Here is a 17,642-nt window from a genome sequence, read left to right as displayed (position 1 = left end):
ATCCAGATCAGCCTAAGCGCACGACTTTTTGGGCATCTTTGGAAACTCTTAAGTGTCGTCAACGCGTGGGATCCAAATGAGCCTAACCACGCGACTTATTAGATGTCTTTGGTAACTAACTAACTAGGCTAAACGAGTGCCCGATCATCAGCATGTGTACGTGATCCAAACAAGCTTGACCACGTACCTTTTTAGGCGTCCTTGGAAATTCTCTCTATAACCTCATCACGACACATGTCAGAATATAATTTTGCCAAGTCATTTTTACATCCGTGACAACCCACTTTGTGCCTAACAATGCCTAATTGGCTTATGTGTCATTCCTATTTGAAAGAGAAAACAATTTCATGCCTATTTATTTATTTTTCTTTTTCTTTTTTGTGTATTATTATCAAAATTTCCCTTAATTCATTCTGATGGGAATAGTAAAATATAATTAATTCAAAAAATATTAATTAATAGTAAAATATGTTTAAAAAAATATTAACAAATCCAACAAGTAAACATATATAAGAAATAAATAAACATAGATTCTTACCGGTGAGCATGACAATCATATTCTCCGGAAACTGAAACCTTGTAATCAGCAGATGCTTCATATACTTAGCGTCATTAATACACCCTTTAAGCTCATGATTCGTATTCTTATACGACACACCAACGATCACCGCCTTCTTCCTACCACCGGACGGTGACTGCGCCGGCGAGCCACAACCGTAAGCCGGTGATGAAGGCATAAGCGTGGGTGGAACAGGGTTTACCACCGTATACCCGGTTGGATACGACGACAATTGACGGGATTGATCAGCTATTGGAATAATAGCTTGGCATACGGAGCATCCGATTGATTTGGCTCCGGGTGGCAGAACCAACGTTGTACGGCAATTAGAGCAGTCGACCAGCAAAGTCATTGTTGATGATTTGGGAAATTGTTAAGACAACTTGGTGTCTGTCTATTTATTGTGCATTTGTTCTTTGTATGTCGCTTTTAAGGTTGAGCGCGTTGACGCGGTTGATGACGTCAGGGTTTTTGTTATGTTACATATCAGTCCTTAGATTGTGTGTGTTTTTGTTTAAAACGAAATTGGATTTTAATAATTTGAAATTAATTCAAATCCATGAAATGTTTACAGGCAGTTTTAATTTTGTGCACATGTTTCTCTAACGATCTCATACGAACTGAAAGTTAACTCCGTTGGTTATATTTGATAATGCATGTGAGTCCCCGCTTTAATATGAGATAATTAATGTTTTTGCCAGTAAATAATTCACACCATCAAAAAATTAACGGGGTTAAATTTCGGTTAGCATGAAATTGTTAGAAAAAAGACGTTTAAAGTTATAGTTGTCTGTAAGCATTTTCTGGGTTGAAGTTAATCCCGATAAATAGATCAGAGTTTAGAGTATTATATGAAATATTTTGTATGTTGATATAAAAATGTAATTTTCATCCTTCAACTCAAGATATTATATGAATTATTTTGGGTGTTAGACATTGTCACGCATTTTGTTCTTTGTTTAACGGGTGTTAAATTTAGGGGTTAACATGAAAGGCTTATTCGATAAATAATTTAAATTTATGAGACATAAATTGCAATCTAATATAAATCTAAAGGATAGAATCTGTAATTTACATATGCTTCGTATTAAATAGCTGACTGGCCTCAATCAATGGATGGTTGAAATCTCTTAAGCAATACCACGAGTACCAATCAGAGACGACAAGGTGGGGTGGTTGGTGGTCTCATTAGAAGAAAAATAAAATATACTGGTATAAAATTTAATTTTTAATTCTAATTTAATCTTTAAAAAGAAAATATAAAACAGTAGAACCACAAAAGATGGTTTAAATCAAACTACATAAACGAAAGGGCGCACTAGGATTGTCTAGGAATGATAGGATCTACCTATATATTAATCTACCTATATATTTAAGCAACATAATTTTTTCACTTATCATTCCATTAGACTCTTCATAGTGTACAATTTTTACTTTTATAATTTTTTCTTCATGAATTATAAAATGGAAAATATGTTGTTGGTAGGAATTAAACTCAATACCTTACTTTTAAATTGTTTATGGCTTACCAACTCAACTAGGATTAATTGATGTTAGTCTTCTCTTTTTCTTAATTGGTATAAATTCACAATCTTTCATTTTATTACTTTTAAAATGCAAATACAAATTATTCTTACTAATCTATGTATTTTAGTAAATTATTTATATCGTATGAATCCATAAGATATGTTAATATGTATATTTTTAAATTGAAATTTTTTATTTTAGTTTTTAACAACCCGTGTAACACATGAGCTCAGTCATAGTTTTCAAATAAAGTGGTAACCGACACCCATGCAACTTCCTTCCTAAGGAATAACCATAGGTGTCAAAGCTTGAACTTAGATTTGGAGGATTGATACATGTTTAACTTTATCAATTTTCTTTTGTAATTTTCCTTGTTGCTCTTTCTTTATGGTGCTTAGGCTTGTTTTTGTTTTCTTATGCGTTTGGGCTACTCACAACTTGCTAGTTGGCCTTTTCTTTTCCTTTTAATGAATTTGGTCTTACAAAATAAAAATCTATATCTATATTCTCTAATAAAAACTTACAATGTTTGTTACTTGACACTCTCACATTAATCCTCACAATTTATAACCAACTAAATCTTTATAAAATCCTTCATTACCATTTACTTGTTAATTAATAACTACTAAATACTCATTTGAAGGATGCAAATAAATAAATATCTAGATTGTTTTAAACACTATTTTCTCTTAACATGCACGATAATTTTTTAGTTTTATTTTTTTGTATTTCGGTTAATAATTAAATATTATTTTTTTTCATCAATTACCCGTGTCGTGTAGTACACGGGTCTGAAGCTAGTAATAAATAAAGGAAAGGGTGGTTTCTGTTCAACAACAAAAAAATATATATATACTTGAAAGGGTGGTTGTAGCTATTAAATAATCAAAGTGCATAAACGACCCTTTGCAATTAATATGAAGTTTCATACTTTTTGTTTGAATAATAATATTACTTTTAATATATAGGGAATCATTCAAATTCGAATTCAACTTTTAAACTAACACATGGGTATGTGATAAATTGCAAAAACAATAATTTATATCACATGATATTGTAATATTATATAACAAAAAAAGAAAGAAAAAAGTCAACTAAAACAAAATTATAAATGACTTACAAAATAAAAAGATTAATACGCAGCCAAAAGTCCTAAATCATTTTATTTTTTGTTTGTCAAAATATACAACTAAAATTAATACCAATCTAATCTTCTTCTCAAAAGTCTTCTAAACTTATTCTTCTCAAAGATCTTCTAAACTTATGTCAACTATTCTTGCATTTAATATATATGAAGTTTATCAAAAGGACAGCACTAGTTGTAAATTTCTTAGCAATTAAGGAAATGAAGATGCCAATGCCAAGAACGTGTTGGCACACATGGAATTTGAATATTGATATTAAAGGTATATATAAATTAATAAATAGGAAGCTGCATTGTATTATAAGATTTGGATTAACCCAGAGGGAATAGTTGTATGAGACCAGCAAGTAAAATGAAGATGCTCATAAAAGCCTCTTAAGGATTATAGTTAAATCTTTTTAACAGTTGATAAGTTTATAACAATGATGACAGACATATTATATACCAACTGCGGCTATTCAAACCCAATCTATCCTTCTAAAGACGAAAATGAGCATCTTTACTTTATAATCTAAATAAACTTATCTAATCTCGATGTTTTGGATGAGCGGAAATCCTCTACGTGAAGATTAGAAGCTGCACGCATCTCGTTTAAAAAGGGATCGCCTTTTTCTGATTTAATAATCTCAAGAATGACTCCAACAACCTCGGCTGCAAGACCTATCTTCACGAGCCGTCCTCGCTCTTCACCGCCTTCATATATTGTCCGCCAAACTTCTTTATACGGAATCACGTTTTCTAAAAGCATTCTTGCAAGCATACGCCCGAGAAACTCTGCTGCTTTTGGTGCGTCGTTCACCGCATCCTCCAATGTCGATAGAACAGATTCCAACCTGGATAATAATGTAAACAAAAAGTTATCACTAGTTATTTTAAGCCATCAAACAATTTGAAAGTTTGTTATTAAAAAATTTAAAAATAAGTTACCCTCTAACAAGGGAGTCTTGAGATAGGATTCCTTCATGAGATTTAGTAAGACTGATGAGAAGTTTAGCAAGTGAATCCCGATCCGTGTCTTTCCTCTCAAATGAATCGGTCACCCAAATGGATATCATTGACGGATAAAACCCAGGTGCATTCAATTCTTTCATGCACAAAGCAACCTCCTTTTCGTCTCTCACACTGCAAACAATTTAAATTAACATATCTTTTTCATAAACACATGTAAAGAAATTAGTAGTAGACGGTACCTGTAAAATTCTTTAATGGTCTGAGTGGATTTATCATGTAAGTGATCTTCAGACAGAATTTTATCTGAAGAATCACTTTGAGGGGGAGTAGACACACGGACCCGTTCAGGTGGTGGAGCTCGGTCAAACACACCACGCCCTGTAATCCTGCTGTCATGGTTCCCATAGTTCAGGCTGTTTTGTTCTTGTATACTGGGCGGGTGAGGTGAGAATCTCTCAGGCATGAATCGTGAAGCTAAATCATCACGTAATGGAACACCATAACCATTACTAGGGCCAGCTTGGCCCCTAACAGACATTCCCCTGGCTAGACCACCTTGTGGTCCGAGGGTTATAGCCTCATCACCCATTGGTCTCAATGGAACCGACAAAGTCCTACTCTCAAAAGAGTCAAATCTTGAATCTTGACCGCCATAACCACGAACCTGTTGTTGGGGTAATGCACGATAACCACCACCCATTTGAGGGTTAGAAGATAAAACACCTGCTGACCCTTTTGGTCCAAAGTCCATGGGCTGACCACCCCTCCTGAGCGAGGGGTTAGAATTAGGTCCACGGGCGACTCTAATAGATTGGGCCTGGCGTTCTTGAATAGCATCCCGATGCACCTCTTCGATCTTTTTTGGACCTTCAACCTTCCTTCTCTGCTGCCATTTGTTCTTTCTAAGGTCGATTTGCATCCTTTAACATGAACCTAACTCGAGAAGAAAGTGCCATGTTATTTGATAACTGAAACATCATATTAAAATAAATATCCATGTGTTCTTTGGCTTTTGGATGATCAATCATTTCCCCGATTGTACTCAACAATTTACACAACGCCTCAATATCTTCCTCGTCAGGGTTAGGGTTCTTCTGATTAAAACCTAACAGTTTCTTTATGCATTCATGCATGATTCTTTCTGTCAACATTCTTTTCTTGTATAACTCTCCAATAAGCCTAATATTACCCAGCATACGTCTTCTTGCCTTGACTCGTTTTTTCTTCTCGTTCTTCTTCTGTCTGCTTAACCTCGCCTTCTTCTTCAGTTCTATTCGCTTCTTCTTCTTCTCTCTCTCCTCTTTCAATTCCTCTTGACATTTATTCAATAATAATCTCTTAAACGTAATCTTCTCGTGATCATCACCAAAACCAGGTAACTCCACAGCTAAACAGGAACAAAAATTGGCATACATTTCAACGAATGTCGGTTCCATTAAAGCCTTATCAAATATTTGACCAATCACACCAGACAGAGTATCTGCATTGTCAATATTGACTTGTTTGACTTGATCAAACAGTTTTTCAAAGTTTTGCGGGGTCAACTTGTTTAAAATACTTTTCAATCGTCTCTGTTTTGCTTGTTCCTCATCTGTTACTTTACCAACTTCATACTTCTTTTCCGCTTTGTGCATCATCGGGGTGTGAGGAGATGGCATTAAGCCCTTTTGATAACCAGTAGCGCGTTGCCATCTGTCTGAATCAGAGTTATTACGTTGCATCTGTGGGCCAGGGGACTGCACTAGTCCAGACAGAACTCCAACAGCATACTGACCATACGGACCAGGTGGCTAACCACGTGGGTCCTCAACACACCATGGTTCCCTCTTGCTGGGTAGCCCATTTCAGATCTCGGGTCCCATACTGGAGCCATGGGTACTCCTGACACTTTATTCCATCTGTCATCAAGGCCAACGTTACTTGGCCGACGGTCTAGCCGAGACCCCGCCACTGCCCTGTCCCCACCACCTCTACCCGGGCTAGGGTACGGTTCACGAGGCGTATTCACACCTACCAACACTTCAGCTATATCATGTACAATCTCAAAACCTTCCGGAAGATCAGTAAAGTGATCAACGAATTTCAGTAGGAAGTCTCTGGAATATTTTTTAGTCATTCCATCATTGTCATCCTCACTGTGATGTTTCAATTTCAAGCCCGTGTCCATTTTGGGAGCAGAAATGTCTGCAGCATCCTCCCAATCCTCTGGCTCAAATTTGGTGGGCCCGCCACGTCTCTCATCTGAAGATAAAACAGTGGTTTTTTTAGAAGCAGGACTAACAGATGCGTTTGGGTTTTCAACAACTTCAGCAGCGGAAGAAGTTTCCATCTTTTCTTCATGACGTTTATAAGCGTTATAAAGATCAGAAGTAGTCCCCGAGCATCAGCATTTTTCATAATTTCTTTTAACTTCTTTTTCCCTTTAGCTGCTGTAATTCCTTTGACAATATTACTCGAAGATGAAGGAGAAACTAAGTCTGTAGTTTCTACTTCCAAAGTCAAAGGTGAAGCCTCTGGAACAGACACCGAAACAGATTCTCTACTATTGACCTGGTCAACATCAACCTTTCTGGTTGTATCTTCTTTATCATCACCATGAGAAGATCCCAAATTTAAAGAAGAGATTTCAGCACTAATAGCATCAACATTTGCAGCAGCGGAATCTGATCCCAGTGCCTTATCATCAATCTCATTTACATGTTCTTTTAGAGGTGCAATATTTACATCCGGGGCAGTGGCATCCTGAATTGGTTCAACAGACTCTTTGACTTGTTCTTTTGACACCTCAATTTCAGCTATTGGCACTTCCACATCAACTTTAGGGGTGTTGCATATAATTTGCGTGGAGTTTAGACTTCTTCATCATTATCACATTTGGAAGCAGACAAGTCAGCAACATTTGGAGGCCCTTCAACTTTGTTGCTGGTTTCCGTCACATCAATCTATGAATAACAAACATTGCAATTATCTATGAATAAAGATTGTCAAATAAAGGTACCAATAAACAAGATCATAAAATAAAATAAAAACCTTTTCGGGAGGCTGCTTCTGCTCCTCTTTAAAAGAGCCAGACTTATTAACTGTTGCTGTTTTTGCAACTCCAGCCTCAACAGCAGCAGAAGGCGTATTGGTCAAACTATCAGACTTTACAGCAAACGTCTCTAAATCTTTATGAGGTTGACCTTCAGTTTGGCTTTTATTTGAAATCTCAACTTTGTTCATGGAGCCACCAGCCTTTTCTGCATGTGAAGTGATCACTGGCTGTTTTATCGTCACCGGTTTAGAAGCCTGCTGACAGCAATTAACACATCAAACATGCATTTAGCATTGCTAAACCTAATATTTAAAATAGAAAAAAGAAGCCAACCGGACTATAAAACCTTGGCGGCTGAGAAGCAGGAGTCGTCTGTGAATTAGCCAACGAGTTAGAACCAGGTGCCATGGGGAAAGGAGGGCCCGCATTGTAAGAATTAGGATAAAAGTTCACGGGATGAGCAGCAGGGGGGAATGCCTGAGACTGAGGTGGGTTTGACCTTTGACCTGCAGACCCACCATTCTTGTCGAGACGAAGCTCCTCATGAGTGTCTGGGTGAGTGATCTTTACTGATCTTCTTGCACCGCCAAAATTCAAATTATTCATGGGTGGTGGTGGTTGGTATTGTGGTCCAAGCTGACCCATTTGAGACAAGAAAGGCAAGCCTTGACTTTGAAAATTGAATCCCGGATGATGTTGAATTCCTGGGACAAATACTTGTGGTGGCACTTGTGGCGGCATGGGGAGGTGCACTGGCAATGATGTGTTAGGTATGTTTTGGTGTTGCAGTGGTGGATTGGAGCCGCCAAACGGAAGATGAATTTGAGGTTGGTGAAATGGCATTTGCATAGAAACCCCCGGATGGATAGAAGGTATAGGTGGGCCGGTAGGTTTCTGAGCATGTGCTGCAACGGGCTCAGGAGGTGAAGAATGCACATCTTTTTTCTCTTTTGAGACTGGACGGATCTCACTAGGCTGATGAACAGGGCCAGGATCTTTCCTTGGTAAGTTTGGTTTTGGAACAGCTTGATTTTGGATAGATGCAGCCTTTAAGGAATCAAGACGAGCCTGCAAAATAATAAAAACTTTTCAAGGGAAATTTTTTTTTCGGTTTTCACAATTATAACAGTCATTCTCAAAGCTAGTGCCAAACATGATAAGTTAATAACTAAATTACCAAAACACATTTCAATTCAACACTAACCCTAACTATATAAATTGCAAAGAAATGCATTTTCATAATCTTTGACGTAATTAATACTATAACCAACAACACAAAGGTACGCATCTTCTATCCATATTTGGTATATCTTTGACAAAACACGTGTGAGATAAATAACAAAAGCATACCTGAGCCCGTTTCTGCTCGTCCAAATTAGGTGGAGCAGAGCTGGTTCTAGCTGGTACCTACAGAAACACGATGCTTATAAGCATGATATTATATTTTTTATCAACCTATAATGGCACTGCTTTTGTAAACTTCATCAACAAATGAGTTATATATGAGAAAAAAAGAAGTTTAAAATGGGTAAAAAGTGCTTATGGCACCGCTTTTGTAATCATAATCAACAAACGAGTTATTTATGAAAAAAAAAAGTTTAGAATGGATAAAAGTGTTTTATGGGGCAGCCCGACCCATTTGACCTGCCACCCGCCCTGCACATCCTTCCACTTCTAACGTCTACATTAACACAACTCAAAGAAGCATGCTTTACACATAAAGATTAAAAATATACCTGCATTCCAATAACACCGGGACTAATCGACCCAAACTGAAGAGAAAACGCCTTCGAAGCATCCTCCGGACCCTTAACAGACGTAGAAGGCCCGCCAGTTCCCGAACCGAGCGGAACCGCATTACTCTGAGGAGCCTTCGGCAGGCCCGGTGTGCTTTTCTGCACCAGCGCATCAGTCAGCTTCACAACACCACCAGTAGATGAACCATCAGGTGTCCCTACAACAATCAAATAAACAATTAATCAACAATGTTTAAAAATTATAATCACTGTAAAACATTATTGCTTAAAATCACAAACTTACCTCTCAATGGTGGTTGAATATGTGCTCCTTGTGCATTACTAACCACCTTCTTATAACTACAAAAAAAAAAAAAACAAACAAACAAAAACAATTAAAATTAAAAAAAATCAAAACAAGCAAACCCTAATTTGTAAAATTGAGTAAAAACCCTAACTTTAATTCACCTTTTACCGGAATAATAGGCAGAGGATGGATGACCGGTGCCACCGCCACCGCCACCGCCACCGCCACCGCCGCCGCCTCTGCCGCCACCGGAAAAGCTCCTAGGGTTACCGGATCGACCACCACCGGATCTGTTTCTGTAGTGTGATTGATTGACGGAGGACATAAATCCAATTGGAAGATGACGAAGATGTTATTAATTAATATTATTAGTCGGATCAAGTGTGTGTGTGTATGTAATTAGGGTTTAGTGATTGCTGTTGCAAGAACAACAATTATAATAATGAACCATGGAAATTGATAAAGGAGTTATATTATGATTATTATGATGGTAATATAAACCTGAGAATATTATTATTATTGTTATTAATATTATTATTATAATATTATTATTGTTGTTGTTGTGTGAAAGAGATCGATCGAATGGGTCGGTAGTGTGTTGAAGGACGCTTTGAAATAGGATTGTGTCATTAAATATAATAATTAATAATAATATTTAATGGCATTATGTGTTCAATATTTCATATTTTCTTTTTAGATACACTTTGCTTATTGGTACTTGGTACAATGCTACGTTGTAAAACTACAAGTGGCTAAGATGTAGTGAATTTAATTTGGAAAGTGATTAAATGCTAATATGTCTTAGATATTTTTATGAAATATAGTAACTTTGTTAATTAATGGTTATCATGTGTTTTGGTCTAAGTTCTTTTTGCGTAGGAATCGGGAGTTGGGGACGGTGAAGTTTAAGGAAAAACTCAATCAGCATAAAATAAATAAGTATTGGTTATCAACATAATATAATTGTATTGATTGAATTATTATTATTATAGAAAACCATAATATTATTTGTTGGGCTTTGAAGAAATAAGAATTACATGTTACTAAATGGTAATTAAATGTTTATTCATAGTACACTTTTTTAATATTATAGCTATTAATTTAATTATGAATTATATAAATATCATATTTGCGTGTAGCGGGCAAATTTATACGTAAAAGAAATATAGTAATAAAATATAAAATGTGTATAATTAAATCAATATTGTTTTTCTCTGCGGGACATCCGATAAAAATAGAATGTTACATAAAATATTAGCATTGCCAAAAAATATCAATATTGTTTTGATTAAAATTTATTTAAAATTTAACTCACAATTAAATTAATGGGATTTGATTAATCACACTTGGTGGCTAAGTTTTGTCAATTCTTGATTAGAGTTTGGCATTAACTTTAAGTAAACTTGGGCCCTAAGTTTTTTAGTAGGTTCTACACCTTTGGCTACAAACAAGCACTAGGATGTTCGGGGCGTCATTCCGCTTGTAATCGAGTAGTCTTGGATTGGTCGACTACAGCTCCTCCAACAATTCGAGTAGACGGTGACAAAAATTTAACTTCCCAAACAGTCTCATAACCGTTTAATAAATTAAAAAAATAAACATTTTTTATGAAATCCTATATATTAACACACTTTCTCCAATTTTTTACACCAAACATACATTCTCTTCTCCTACTCCACAATATTTTTACACTTTTCTCCAAATCTAGTACTCCATACCCTACAAACGGTTTTCACATGACGGAACAACCAAATTTCCAGAGTATTAGGAGAACACAACCATGGAACTACCAAGAAGAAGTGACGTTAGCAAAGACTTAGGTATATGTTCCTGAAGACCTAAACCCCCAAAACCAAGAAACTTCTGTTGTTTGGAAATGAGTGTTTGATTATTTTGTGCAAGAGAGTGAAGCAATATATTGTGCCATCCACCAAATGTAACCGAAATGACAATTATGTTGGGAGATATTAAATCTCATGATAAAGACATGCTACAAGTGTGACATCCCTCGATTTCGGGTCAAATTGTATTTATTTTGTATTTGTTTTTATGTTGTAAACCGACCCGATTTATATCCCGAACATTTCAAATATAAAAATATTGGATTTTATGTTACTAAAACATTCCCACTTGTCTAATTTGAAAAACCCCTTTTACGGATTCGAAAACTGACTTAAAACGCTAAAGATACATCAAAAACGAACTTCCGGACGCGAACCGACGTGCATACCAGCAGCAGACCAGCAGCCCCATCTTCTTTTTTTTTTTTTTTTTTTTTGTGACTTGTCTTGACCCCTCTTGCATGCAAACTTTGATATCACACCCTATGCTTGACCCTTTCAACCCACCCTATATATACACCCCTATCCCTTTTATTAATCCCTGCTCATTCATCTCTTTCTCTTCCAATTCTCAAACATTCAAAGGTGTTCTTCATATTTTTTGGCAGTTTGACTTTCCAAAGTCAAACTGACCATAGTCTTACATTATAATCAACTTGTTAACACTTATTTATACTTGAAGATTGTTATACAACATATATATAATAGCACCCTTTGTACCTTCGGTGGGCATTTCCCCGGTCTCTGTCGGTTAAGTGTCCGGCCCATAAGACAAAGCTACATGGAGGACTCGTAGTAGTCCTTGATTATATATATTTTCCGCATCTAACCATCAAACTTGTTATAACTTCTACTCATCTTAGTTCTATTTTACATTTTGAGTTCCATGGTTTTGGGTTTGTAGAGACTAGCCTCGGTTATTCCGTAAACAGCTCCAAACCGGAAGCCGAACTCTTGTTTACTAGTTTGTTTAAATAGTTGTATAAACATGTTTTATGTAAGATTTGAGTTTCTAAAAACCATTTTAATTAGTTCCATGGTTATGGATTTGTAGAATCTAACCTCGGTCTTATCCCGAAACAAGATCCGAACCGGAAACCGAACTTTCGTTTAAAGACTTTGTTGTTGACTTTTTGTATGTAAAACTTTGGTATTATTATTTATAAATTATTTTACAAGTTCTATGGTGTTTGGACATGTGGTAACCATTCTTGGCCTTATTCCAAGATAAAAACCGAACCAAACCGAACTAAACCAAGTTTACTTGCTTAAGACACACATGTGTGTTTTTAACCATTAAAGCTTATATATTTCTTTAAAAATACTTTATAAACTGATTTTAATTATTTTCACAAAGTACTCGGAATGTTGAATCCAACTTGATCTTATAACAAAGTTTGGACCGATTAAACCGAACACTCGCTTAACGGACGTTGTTAGTTCTAAAACAATAGGAACTACATACTTGGTTAAGTCTCTTTAAGATTTATTGAGTTATCTCATACATTTATTATTTTGGGAAAGTTGACTTTGGGTTTGGTCAAGTCACCAAGACCCGAACCGACCACCGGAACACTCGTTAAAACCCGTTTTAGTATCTATATTATAAAGGGACTTGCTTTCTTGCATTTTTACCCACCTTATTACTTAACATAGGTTGAGTAAAATTAAGGGCTAGATACTTTAACCCGGTTTCGAGCAAACTTACATTTTTAAAGGACTATTATTATAATTTCTTAAATATTTACATTTTAAACCTTAAACTTTAAATTGTTTACATTTCTTATAATTTATTTTCATTTAAAGACTTCCAAGATAACTTTTCTAATACAAGACTTCTTCTCCTTTAGGCTTCGTTCGTTAAACTCAACGTTCCGGTTAATCTCTAAATCATCAAATCTTTCAAGTTTATTACTTGAACGTGAGTACTTTCATCCCCCGTTTTCACTCTTTTATATGTTGGGGGTGACATTGCAAACTTATTCAAATCCAAATGATTTATACTTGAGTCTTAAACCACAAACTTTATTGTATACTTTACTTAAATAAATGCTCGATTTGGTGATTATATGCTTATATGCTTAAGTGCTAATGTGTTTACCGCTTTTGGATGGTTGATTCATAAATCCGAGTATATCTGGCATCCCCTTATAGAAAGGTGTTGTTAATGTATTCTTATTAACGATTTCATACAAAATCCGAGTATATTTGGCATCCCCTTATAGAAAGGTGTCATTAATGTATTCTTATTAACGATTTCGTTTATCTAAATTGTTGCTATTATTTATTGTTTTGTATACAAGTTGTGGAATTTCATATTATATATCTATTGTTCAAAAACTATGAAATTGCTCACCAACCTTTGTGTTGACAAAATCTATTTATGCAATGTTACAGGTTTGACTTTAGGTTGACTCGAGGACTTGAAGAAAAAACGTTATCGAGACTATTAGGATATCAGCAAAACGAACAATATATTATTTACTATGATTTGAATTCGGTTATTGTATGAACAAGTTACGTGACTCTTTGTGTTTTTATGAATTTAAATGAGTTGATTAAATATGTCACTTAATAGTGTCGTGTGCGATAAACAATCGTTTGCGCCCCGATGTTTCCGTCATGGTCGGGGTGTGACAACAAGTGAAAACGAAAACTAAATGTCGGGTATTTTTAGGAATAATATTTCCTATCATTTTAAAATGAAAAAGGTATTGTTTAATTTTCTATTGTTTAGTGTTTTTAGTGTTATGAGAGAATTATATTTTTGTTTTTTTAAATATATATTTGGATATATTATAAAAATAATAATAAAAGTTCCTTCATGATTATTTATGCAACCCTAAGATCTCTCACTATGGGGGCCTTGTTGGAGCGCGGTGGGCGTCGCACACCGCCAAGCGGCGCGGTGGGTGGGGGTACGGAAGCAACGACTGGCGTGGTTCGGTTGTTTCTTTCTCTCTCTCTTCCTCTCATACACACATATGCATATATACACACACACATAATTGGGGTGATATCAAATAAAAATTCCTCTTAAAGAGAAAAAACTTAAAAACTCTTAAAAAAAATTTTTTAACTTTTAAAAAAAAAAAATTTGTAGTTTCTTTTTTTCCATTATTCTTATATGTTCTTATTGTTAAAAAAAAACAACTTGTCGGTAACCTCGTCAGTGTAGTGCACATGTGTAGTAGTGTGCGTTGCATATATGCAAAAGTGTTGTATTGCATAGAATACAACAGTATTGCACATATTTGATGCACACTATTGTATATATGCAATATAAGAATAATACGCACATCGAATACGCATTAGTACATATGTGTAATACAACATTAACGCACATGTGCATTACATCAACTTTTATTTTTATTATTATTATTATTAATATTGCATATAATGCAACACTACTGTACATATACAATACACAAATATTGAATATATGCAATTAAACACTATTGAACATAAAAATACATAGTAATACACATATGTAATAAAAAACAATTTCAGGTTCAATAAAAAACCCGAAACAATCTTTGGTAAAAAACACTAAGAAATTAAATATGATAAACTTTGTTATGTCTGAAAGCGATTGGTATATACTATCTTTACATTTACATATATATAATTTACTAAACTTACCAAAAAAATAAACGAATAGATTTAAAGCATATATTTTATAATTTGTAAATTTATATGACAATTTACAATAATAATAATAATAATAGATAAATGAACTGACTTTAAAAACATGGATCGACTTTTAAGTATATATTTATAATTTAATGATTAAAAAATTACTTTGTAAAAAGAAAGAATATTCAAGTTTTGTTTTTCTTTACAATGTTCTACAATATACATGTAACACAATATGTTAATGATAACATTTAAAATTATAATCTTTTCAATCTTTGACAAACATGGTTTGTTGATATTTGGATTTCACAAAATATTTTGGAATATATAGTATAATAATATGTTAATATTTATTTTTATAAAAATGCATAGATATAATATAAATAAAGTGTAAAAGGAAAATGAATAATTATTGATCTATTACATATATTAGTACCAATCAAGATTTAAATTTTGGAGGAAAAAGAATTGTGAGAATTAACCAGAAGTTAACAAATGTCCACAATTATTTTACTTTATTAGAATATGGAGATATTTAAAAACAAAGAGTAAAATATATGTGTTAGGGGTGAAGTATGATGGCGTTTAAATACGTGAAACTCAAAAAATAAGTTTCCAAAAGAAGGTTCAAAATATGCATGTTAAAAAAATGATCGTTAACTCAACATAAACTGTACACAATTCAAAAAACTCAACATATGTATATGACACGTTTAAATTATAGAATATTGAAAAAGGAAAACAGAATAACGTTCAATTGTTTTCCACTGTGAAATTCAGCAACCATGTTTGTCGATTGGTCAATTCTTAGATACATTGACGTTATTACAAAAACGACATGGACCAAAAAAGCCTATATAATGCCATGAGGGGATGGTGTTTCGGTGTTTTCCATACCTAATATTCATATTATAACGCCAACTATGACAGGTCAAGTAAATTTTTATACGCTCCTTAAATTTAAGGCGACACTCCTACATTGGTCCATTTCTTTCCATAATTCTCAATTACTTTCCGTGCAACTATATATCCTTACAAGGGATGCAATTATAACATTATTAAATAATTGACACAAAGTTGCTTTGCAACTGAATACTCCCATCCCTAACCTCTTTGGTCGTCACACGCAAACAAGCATAAGGCGTAATAAACTTTTGTGGATTGAATAAGCAAGGGAAAATCGGATACAGCTTAATTTGCTATTTATGAGCATTCAGACTAGCTCTTCTTAAACCACGATACTACGATGTGTGAGTCGTTAGTTGGATTTCATCCACTTCATCAAACTAGATTTGTAGTACAAGTACAACTTAGCGCTCTTGGTGTGTTTTCTTTAATGTTTCTTGAAAATGGACCACCCGGGCATTATAATTTTTGATCAATAATGGTTCATACGTTTGTTCGTACGCTATATCTTTTTCAGTGTGTTATAATATCTTTCAAAAAGAATGTACGTGATAAGAGTCACGACCACGATGGCATGAGCTATAATTGTGCCGACACAACAACCAAGGCCGGCTAGAGGGTGGCGCCGGTTGGACCGTCGACCGGGGCACGTAATTTTTAGGGGCCAAAATTTATTATATATACATTTAAAAATATAAAACTTATAAAATATGAATTGCTCTTTACCATCTTATAATTATTGGGCCCGAAATTATTTTTTTTTATCTATAATCCATTTAATTAAGTTTAAATTATTGGACCCAAACTAAAACTAAAAACTAAAAAAAATTAAATAAAAACCCGATGCAAAATAAAAGAAATAGCGGTCGATTGAAATTTCTCTTTGGTTCATTCCTTCCTTGCGAATGCTGAACAACAACCAACCCAACCGACCACCATTGTTGGTTCGTTGTTAACCACCAGGCTCTTCCACGGTTGACCAAGTTAGCCACCAAGGACCAAGCTATTTTTTTTCCAATGTTAGTACTTAGGAGAGTTTCACGAATTATTGGTTAATCGTTAATTATTACGGTATTTGATTTTAATAACATATTTTTCTATGTTTATTGTTATAACATTAAGTCTCGTTTAAAAAAATTAGCTTATATATTTCGTTACTCGTTAAGGCTATGGGCCTTTTTTTCTGGCTCGGCTAAGGTGTTTAAATCCTTGGAGACGGCCCTAACAACAACGACATGGGAGAAATAAATAAAACTTAATGTGTGTCTTTATATATCCATATACATATTTTGAGGACAAAAGAGTAATTTTACTTAAAAAATGCTTTTGTGACTGTTAAAACATATGGTACAATCCTTTAAGCTAAATCCTCCTAACACATGCAAGTTCCTCCGGTTTTTTAAAACTCATTGTCTTTTGTATACATCATTTTCTTATATTACACCATAATGGGAAGATTTCTTTTAAAAACCACTATGAGTTTTAAGAACTCGAAAAAACTCAACGTAACATTTTTTTTTGAATTTTTTTTACATATACGTAATATATGTAGGTTATACGTACGTAAAAAAAATTACAGAATTTTTTACGCACCGAGTCAACTTATTACATAGGTGTAACGGATGTTTTAATTAGTGTAATCACTGTACATTTAGGTAGCGTTTGGTATAAGGAAATGAGAGACGGAATGAAATGGTTCTTTTCAAGGAAATGAAAAAAACCATGTTTGGTTGTCATGTGGTAATGGAATGAACCATTCCACAAGGAATGAAATTCCTTCCAAATATATGATTTTCATTCTTTAAAGGTATAGGTGCTTTTCTTTCATTCCTAATAATAATAATAATAATAATAATATATTGGGATTGTTATGATTTATTATTATATTAGGATTATTATTATATTATAATTATTATTACAGTATGAAGGTTATTATTATTATTATACTTATTATTACTACTACTACTGTTAATATAACAATTGTTATATTAGACATATTAT

The 17,642-nt window shown here is 34.2% G+C and overlaps 2 pseudogenes across 1 annotated transcript; both read right to left on the bottom strand.

Moving 5' to 3' along the window:
* Positions 1–538: 538 nt before the first annotated feature.
* Positions 539–911, bottom strand: LOC143595428 (metacaspase-1 pseudogene; annotated as a pseudogene).
* Positions 912–3,669: 2,758 nt separating this feature from the next.
* On the bottom strand, positions 3,670–9,583 carry LOC143595427 (eukaryotic translation initiation factor 4G-like; annotated as a pseudogene). The gene is made up of 9 exons (XR_013146524.1): positions 9,420–9,583; positions 9,256–9,311; positions 8,952–9,169; positions 8,566–8,622; positions 7,549–8,283; positions 7,188–7,469; positions 4,421–7,123; positions 4,158–4,352; positions 3,670–4,063 (listed from the first exon to the last, which is right to left on the bottom strand). The product of XR_013146524.1 is annotated as a eukaryotic translation initiation factor 4G-like (transcript).
* Positions 9,584–17,642: the final 8,059 nt, after the last annotated feature.

Source organism: Bidens hawaiensis, unplaced genomic scaffold (genome assembly GCF_021521415.1).
Source record: "Bidens hawaiensis isolate Kalapana, Puna unplaced genomic scaffold, B.hawaiensis_p1.1 tig00045134_1, whole genome shotgun sequence".
NCBI lineage: Eukaryota > Viridiplantae > Streptophyta > Magnoliopsida > Asterales > Asteraceae > Bidens > Bidens hawaiensis.
This window is presented reverse-complemented; position numbering and strand designations above follow the sequence as displayed.